The sequence below is a fragment of the Chrysemys picta genome, chromosome 8, assembly GCF_011386835.1.
Source record: "Chrysemys picta bellii isolate R12L10 chromosome 8, ASM1138683v2, whole genome shotgun sequence".
In the NCBI taxonomy this organism is placed as follows: Eukaryota; Metazoa; Chordata; order Testudines; family Emydidae; genus Chrysemys; species Chrysemys picta.
In genome coordinates, this window is record NC_088798.1 from 65468309 (window position 1) to 65476603 (window position 8295).

At 55.3% G+C, this 8295-nt stretch overlaps 1 long non-coding RNA gene across 1 annotated transcript; it reads left to right on the forward strand.

The window, feature by feature from the left end:
* The first annotated feature begins 332 nt into the window (after positions 1–332).
* LOC135973107 (uncharacterized) lies at positions 333–6675 on the forward strand. Its single transcript, XR_010589803.1, has 2 exons — positions 333–2740; positions 6401–6675. It is a non-coding gene; the product is annotated as an uncharacterized LOC135973107 (long non-coding RNA).
* The last annotated feature ends 1620 nt before the right edge of the window (positions 6676–8295 follow it).

Here is an 8295-nt window from a genome sequence, read left to right on the forward strand (position 1 = left end):
GATCTATACGGTCCCAGTTTATGTCAATAACGTCACAATGGGCTCCTCAGGGTACTCGGCAAGCCATAGGCTTGGCAGCTCCTCTGGGTCGCCTCTCACAGGTAGGCTTAACAGCTTCTCCGGGGTCTGGTCACCATCAGGCCTTGACTGGTATGGCCAGTCCTCGGGTCAGTCACAGGCTGCAGTAGTCTCCCCAGCAGGAGCTAGGCCCCCAGCATCTGGCTTCTCCAGCAGCCAGGCCACTTCTGAGCCCTGGGGTGGGGCTTTTATACTTCCTGTCCTGGGCTTTGACCTTTGGGGGGCGGGCGCACGCTCCAGTGGCTCTGCCCACTTTCGCATCCGGAGGGGCTCGTCCCTCTCAGGGGCCGTCGGGAGCCAGGCCCCCTCACTACAGGGTGCTGGAGCTCTCTGTGCTCCCTTCTCCCTCCGTCCTTCCCTGGCCCTCTCCTGCCGCTGCTATTGCTGCTGTTGCTGCTGCTGCTGCTGCTGCTGCCTGAGTGAGTGAGTGAGTGAGTGCGGTGGGGGGGGCCTCACCGGCCTGCCCCCCCCCTCGCCCTCGCCTCCGGAGGGAGAAGCACCGGCCCCCCAACACCAACACCGACACCATCTGGGGGCCCACCTGCCTGCTTGCTTGCCTGCCTGGCCGGCTGCCCGGCCGGCTGACTGCCGCTCGCTGCTGCTGCTGGTCCTGTGTGGGAGCCGCTGCCTCCGTCGCGGAGCGCGAAGAGACTGCGTCCCTGGTTCGAGAGATTGTGGAGGGGGTTGTTTGAGAACTGTGTTTCGAGTGACTTTGCCATCTTTGCTCCTGGGGTGGTGGTGCCTCCGGTCGCGTTCAGAGTGTGGACGGTACTGAGCCTCTCGCTCGTAATTCCTTGGACTGGAAGCCATCGCTTGCCAGGAAGCTCCGAGGTCGACTTGGGATCCTGCTGTCCCGTCCCCCGTAGCGGACTGTTGAAGGGGGCGCGGGGGGGGTGCGGTGCCCCCCCCCTTCGTCCATCTGCTCCCCCTCTGCCACCACCCCCACCGCCGACAGCCGCCGGCAACCCCTCCACCGCCCCGTGTGCCACCTGGACCTGCTTCTCGCCCCTCGGCGGGGCTGTTTGCTCCCCCCGCCTCTTCCACCGTCCGGGACTGTTTACCTGCAGCAGTGAACGGCAGAGCCTACGCTTCACGAGCACTGTGGGTGCACCGTTTCCCTCGCCCTGGACTTCTCCTGCCCCCCAACTGCGTTTAGCTGGTGGGGTCCCCTCCCTGTAGCCCCCCCCTGTATTAGTTGGCCCTACCCCACCCCACCCCACCCTTTTGAGTCCCTTCGGTTTATTTTCTTTGGTGCCCGTTCCCCCCCCCTCGGTTCCTAGCCTGCTGGCTGTGTTCCCGGCCCTGTCCTTGGGCTGCGGCTGGCTGGAGTTTTTCCTCCTACCCTCGTCCTTGGGCTGCAGCTGGCTGGACATTCCACTTTGTTCCTGAGCCGCTGCTCTGGTGCGCCCACTCCCCCCTCTCCCCCCGCGCGCGCTTGTGCCCCCGTTTTGTTGCCCCCCCTTTGCACTGTTCACGTCCCCCCCCTTTTACTGTTGTTGTGGTTCCCCCCCCCCCCCCCAGTGTAGCCGGAGGAGCCGGCTTTCTTTCTGGCACCTGTGCCCCCCCCTCCTTTTTCGCCCCTGTGTGCCCCCTCCGTTGGCACCCTCCTCCCCAGCCTGCAGCCTAGCGGGGAGGAGTGGTTGCTTTTTCCTCGTTCCCCCATCACCCACCCCGGGGGCGCCCTCCTCCCCTTCCTGTAGCCTTCTAGGAGGGAGTGGTTAGCCCCCTCCCCCTTCTTCCCCGCTTTCCCTGGCCCGTTTGCTGGACCCTCCTCCTCTGTCCCTTGCTTAGAGGGGAGGAGCAGCTGCAGGTTGTAATGGCAGGGGACTCTGCCCCTATCCCTTCCCCTGCCCCTGCCCCCGCCCCTGCCCCTGCCTCTGCCCCTGCCCCTGAACCCCCATCCGCCCCAGTGGCCGGCCCCTCGGCTGGCCCTGTCCTGGACACCGCCGCTGCCACGGCTGCCCCCTCCACCGGCAGGAAGGGCCAAGGGAGGAAGAAGGGCAAGGGCCCCGCCCGTGGAGCCAAGCCTCCTGTGGGCGGGGCTGCAATCCCCGCCGCGGCCCCGACACCAGCCGCGGCCCCGACATCGGCCACGGCCCCTCCCTCTCCTGCAGTCCCTTCCACCAGCTCTGGTGGCGTTCAGTCTCAGGCCCCCAGGGCGTACGCCCAGGTGGCCACCGCACCTTGTTGTACTTAAAGTACTGCACAGGATCTTTTTAGGGGGAATAAGACAAAACGCCACATTTATTAGTGATACATGTATTCATTAACACTGTATTATATGCATATAATATATTACACTTACACTCACACACACACACACAAACACACTCCGTCTTGTTGTTACCAATTAGTTGCTCCCCTTAACTTCACTGGCCAGGTGAGTTAGATGGGGGAGGGGGTGGAGCCGGGCTTCTGCCGATCCGGATTGATGCTCCCATGGGGAATAAGACAAAACGCCACATTTATTAGTGATACATGTATTAATTAACACTGTATTATATGCATATAATATATTACACTTACACTCACACACACACACACAAACACACTCCGTCTTGTTGTTACCAATTAGTTGCTCCCCTTAACTTCACTGGCCAGGTGAGTTAGATGGGGGAGGGGGTGGAGCCGGGCTTCTGCCGATCCGGATTGATGCTCCCATGTTGACAAGACGAGACCCGGGGTCCTCTGCAAGACACCTCACTTTTATAGCAGCTTTCCTCTTATGCAAATCTATACCAGATTCAAACTTTGTGTCTGTGTCCATTGGTCCTTTGTGCTGCTTTCTTTTGAGTGTTGTTCCAATGCTGCAAAGAGGGTGTTTCCAAAAGAAGGTGCTTGCTTCTAACCCCCGAGGCCATCAGTATGTCTGCTTGTCTTTAATGAGCCCACTTGACACGTTTTATTGTTTTTGGGTCTGGCTCCCAGCCCCTCTCCAACAGTTGAGGCTGTCTGGAGGTGCTGCCTTTCATGCCTTGCTCATCCACACCTCATTCATTCAACAGGGCAATTGATTAAGAGTGGGGGGGGGAGAACTCTTGTTCTACTGCTAGCAAAAATAAATTTTTCTTCTATCTTATTCTATCCTTAGGGGCTATAATATTATACCAAGGGCAATGCTAGGGTTACCATTCGTCCGGATTTACCCGGACATGTCCTCCTTTTTGTTCTAAAAATAGCGTCCGGGGGGAATTTGTAAAGCACTCACAATGTCCGGGATTTCCCCCCTCCCCCGGCAGAGCAGAGCGAGCGGCTGGGAGGGCTGCAGGAAAGTCCCGGGCTGGACTCTGGAGCAGCTGTAGAGGAGCCGGATCCGCCCTGCATTCTGAGCCGGCAGCTCTCCCCTGTAGCCCGGTCCGGCAGCACTGTGCAGGGCCAGGGACCGGGTTTTGTTGTGCTGGGGAGCGCAGCCACATGTCCGGCTCGGCTCGCACAGAGCCCAACACCCTGTTCTGAGCAGCAGGGTAAGGGGGCCAGGGGGCAGGAGAAGGGGCAGGGAGGTTCTGGAGGGGGCAGTCAAGAAACGGGGGGGGCTTTTTGGGGGGAGTGGAGAAAGTTTTGGGCAGTCAGGATACAGGTAGGGGGTAGGGTCCTGGGGGGCAGTTGGGGGGGGTCTTAGGAGGGGGCAGTTAGGGGACAAGGAACAGGGAGTCTTAGGTAGGGGGTGGGGTTCTGGAGGGCAGTTAGGAGCAGCGGTCCCAGGAGGGGGCAGTCAGGGGACAAGGAGCGGGGGGGTGGGGGACTGGGAGTTCTGGGGGGGGCTGTCAGGGGGCAGGAGTGCGGAGAGGGATCGGAGCAGTCAGGGGACAGGGAGCAGAGGGGTTTAGATGGGTTGGGAGTTCTGGGGGGGCTGTCAGGGGGTGGGGAGTGGTTGGATGGGGCGTGGGAGTCCCAGGGGTCTGTCTGGGGGTGTGGGTGTGGATAAGGGTTGGGGCAGTCAGGGGACAAGAGGCAGGGAGGCTTAGATAGGGAGTGGAGTCCTGGGGGGCAGTTAGGGGCAGGGGTCCCAGGAGGGGGCAGTCAGGGGACAAGGAACGGGGGGAGGGTTGGGGGTTCTGGGGGGGCGGGAAGTGGGAGGGGCAGGGGCGGGGCTAGGGCGGGGCTCCTCCCGTCCTCTTTTTTGCTTGCTGAAATATGGTAACCCTAGGCAATGCAAAGTTTCTAAATGAGGCTTTGATACAAAGTCCCAGGATACAGAGGTCACACGTGGGTAGACCCACCACAAGGTTATATGAAGAGGCACAATGTAAAGTTATATGAAAATTATCAGAGATTGATCTACATTGTCCCCCTTTTGACCTCTCAAGAACAATTCTTGAGTGGTCACCATATAAATCTTTTGTATTTGTTGCAAACAAACCAAACAATTATAACCAGGTGAATATAACTAAAACTATTAGAATTGACTAAACACCAGATATAACATAAACACAAATGCAAACAATTATAATTATAATAATTGGAAATACAACAAAACCATTACCATTACAATAATTGGGTACATTGACAAACAAAATGAGGCCCAAGTTTGATGCTGCAATAGCCATCAAACAATAAAAGTCACTGAGGTCAGGACCTTCTTAAGCACACACAACAAATAAGATTTTGTAGGAGTACCACAGTTGTTATGCAAGGTTAAGCTGATTTGGACTTAAACTAACATTTAGTTGCTAAAATGTTGTAGAATTTCCTATTTTTAACAGTTGTTCTCAGAGGTTTCTGGGGACCTGAAAGATGGGGCCATACAATTATGGGCCAAGGTTTTACAGGTTATGGGGGCCCAAGAACTACCCTTCAGGGCTTGGGGAAATAGAACCAGAGTGCATAGAGGAAAGTGTGGAATTAATAATAATACAAGCAAATGTAACTAACAATACAAATGTATCAAGAACAAAAATTAACAACAAAATGATTATTAGAGAACCTAACAAAACAAAACAAAATAACCCTGATGCACTGGGGACCAAAGTCTTTTGGACACAAGGGGTGATTGATAAGTTGGATGGAGATGGGGGAAGTAGAGAGAGGAAAAGACATTTACCCTGTCTAGTGTAGTATTCCCTCTTTTTCTGGACCCAATGCTAGCACAGGACACCACTAGAGACAGACACAGAACATGCAACACAAAACACTGAACACAGACTTTGTCATGACACTATAACCATGGTATTTTATAACTCTTCAGCTGGTACCAGCTCTCCTGATGTTCCGGTTCAGAGCCTGAAAGATAGAAGCTTGGAAACAAATTAGCACAGTGCTTCCACCACGGCAGAACCTGCTTAGTCTCTGCCACAGTGTGTTTGGTTACTTGGGGCTGCACAAATGCTAATTAAGTGGTGCATTTCTTGTGAGTGTAAATCCTTCCTTTCTTTCAGTAAAAGGGTGTTAACACTCCATCTAGAAAAAAATTTCTGTTTTAAAATCTTCAGCCATTTTGCCATGGCCTGGAGATCTGAGGCAGAAGCAGGCACTGTTGTTAACTGTTTCAATGGCATTTTGGCCCTGGGAGGAGGAATTTACCCAAATATCTCCCTTCCCAATTTCCAGAGGGGTCCCAAAGGTCTGCCCCCTTCTGGGGTCTTAAATGTTCCTTCTCCTGATGTTACTGCTGCTGTAAGATTTGAGAGTGCTGTTTTAACTCTTTGTACCCAACCTGTTTTCCAGTTTCTCTATCTGTTGCTTGCCTGGGCCCGATCCTGCTTTTTTCAATAAACAGTTTCTTTCCATGGGCACAAGCCTTGTTTCACTACCAATTTAGCAAGGAGGGTGGGCTTTTCAACTAGCCCCCACCCTTCCTGGTTCCGTTTCTTAAACATTTTTTTTTAAATTGTGAAATTACCACAATATTACTTACCAAAACAAAACAAACAAACATAAACCACACTACACTGCCCAAACTCCTATATTCTTCAGAGTTTGGTTTAACAGAACAAGATCTGCATCTTATGTTTTTAACCCACTCTGGGCCAGAGGGAGAGACGCTAAGCTTCCCTCTGTATTACTTGGTCTGCTACCACCGAGGGTTCATACACCAATTATACAAATCCTTCCCCGGATTAGATCCTTCCCCGGATCAGAGTGAGAAACACTAAGTTCTCCTCTTTAGCTCAGTCATGAACACAATTTAAACCTAAACTCCTATATCCTTCAGAGTTTGGTTAATTAACTGAAAGTTTACACTTTTTTTTCCTCTAGTGCCAGGCTTGCTAAAGCTGGCGGTGTGCACACCAGTTTTATAATAACTGTGGATTTTATGCTTGCTCCCCCTTTCGCATTCTCCACCAAAATGTTGTACTTAAAGTACTGCACAGGATCTTTTTAGGGGGAATAAGACAAAACGCCACATTTATTAGTGATACATGTATTCATTAACACTGTATTATATGCATATAATATATTACACTTACACTCACACACACACACACAAACACACTCTGTCTTGTTGTTACCAATTAGTTGCTCCCCTTAACTTCACTGGCCAGGTGAGTTAGATGGGGGAGGGGGTGGAGCCGGGCTTCTGCCGATCCGGATCGATGCTCCCATGTTGACAAGACGAGACCCGGGGTCCTCTGCAAGACACCTCACTTTTATAGCAGCTTTCCTCTTATGCAAATCTATACCAGATTCAAACTTTGTGTCTGTGTTCATTGGTCCTTTGTGCTGCTTTCTTTTGAGTGTTGTTCCAATGCTGCAAAGAGGGTGTTTCCAAAAGAAGGTGCTTGCTTCTAACCCCCGAGGCCATCAGTATGTCTGCTTGTCTTTAATGAGCCCACTTGACACGTTTTATTGTTCTTGGGTCTGGCTCCCAGCCCCTCTCCAACAGTTGAGGCTGTCTGGAGGTGCTGCCTTTCATGCCTTGCTCATCCACACCTCATTCATTCAACAGGGCAATTGATTAAGAGTGGGGGGGGAGAGCTCTTGTTCTACTGCTAGCAAAAATAAATTTTTCTTCTATCTTATTCTATCCTTAGGGGCTATAATATTATACCAAGGGCAATGCAAAGTTTCTAAATGAGGCTTTGATACAAAGTCCCAGGATACAGAGGTCACACGTGGGTAGACCCACCACAAGGTTATATGAAGAGGCACAATGTAAAGTTATATGAAAATTATCAGAGATTGATCTACACCCTCTGTGTGCCGCCGTCTCGTCCGCCCCGCCCTCCGCCTCTGGACCCATCCCTGGTGACCGCGGCCCCTTCCCCTCGCTGACTAGGAGGCACGGCGTCCGTTGCCACTTGGTGCCTGCCTCGCCCCACATTGAAACATATGTGCGGGCATTGGCGAGGGTGGTGGGGCCTACGGCCATCGTGGCGGCCTCCAAAATGTACGGGAAGGCCGTGTTCTTCCTGGCGTCGGAGGCCGCCGCGCAGGAGGCGGTGGAAAGAGGCCTGGCGGTGGGGGGCGTGTTTGTCCCCTTGGAACCCCTGGAGGACCTGGGCGTACGGGTGGTCTTGACCTCCGTCCCGCTCTACCTCCCCAACGCCGCCCTGTTGCCTGCCCTCTCCACCCTGGGGAAGCCCATTTCCATTCTGAGCCCTCTCTCATTGGGCTGTAAGGACCCCGCCCTCCGGCACATTCTGTCTTTCCGCCGGCAGGTCCAGCTCCAGCTGCCGGCGGCGGCGGGTGCCGGAGTGGTGCTCGAGGGGTCCTTCCTGGTGCCCTACCGGGGGGCCCATTACCGGGTCCACTATTCGACGGGGGAGGCCCGGTGCTTCCTCTGCCGGGCGCCAGGGCATGTCCGGAGGGACTGTCCCCTGGCCCGGCCTGGAGGGGCGTCCGAGACCCCCGGGGCCCGGGAGGGTGCCAGCCCTGTGGCGGTTCGGACACTGCTGCTACCGCCGCCCCTCCTCCTTCTGCCGCGGTTCCCGCTCTGGCCGCGGAGACGGCCGAGCGGGCGGGCCTTGCCGTCGCCGACCCTGGATCGGAGGAGAGGGCGGGGCGGCTTCCGCCGGCCGCGGGGAAGGGCCCGCCCCAGGGGGAGGTTTCCCTCCCCCCTGCTGTCCCTCCGCCCCTGCCGCCCCGAGCCCCGAAGCCATCGCCCTTGCCCTCTGGCCCCGCCCCTGCTGACCGGCCCTCCACCTCCTCTTCCACCTCGGGGGGCTGGGTGACCGTCCGGGGGAAGCGCGGCGCCCGCAGGTCGCGGGCTCTCTCCCTCCCCTCTGATGAGGAGGGAGAGCAGGCCCCCCGAAAGATGCCGCGGGGGGCCGACGTTGT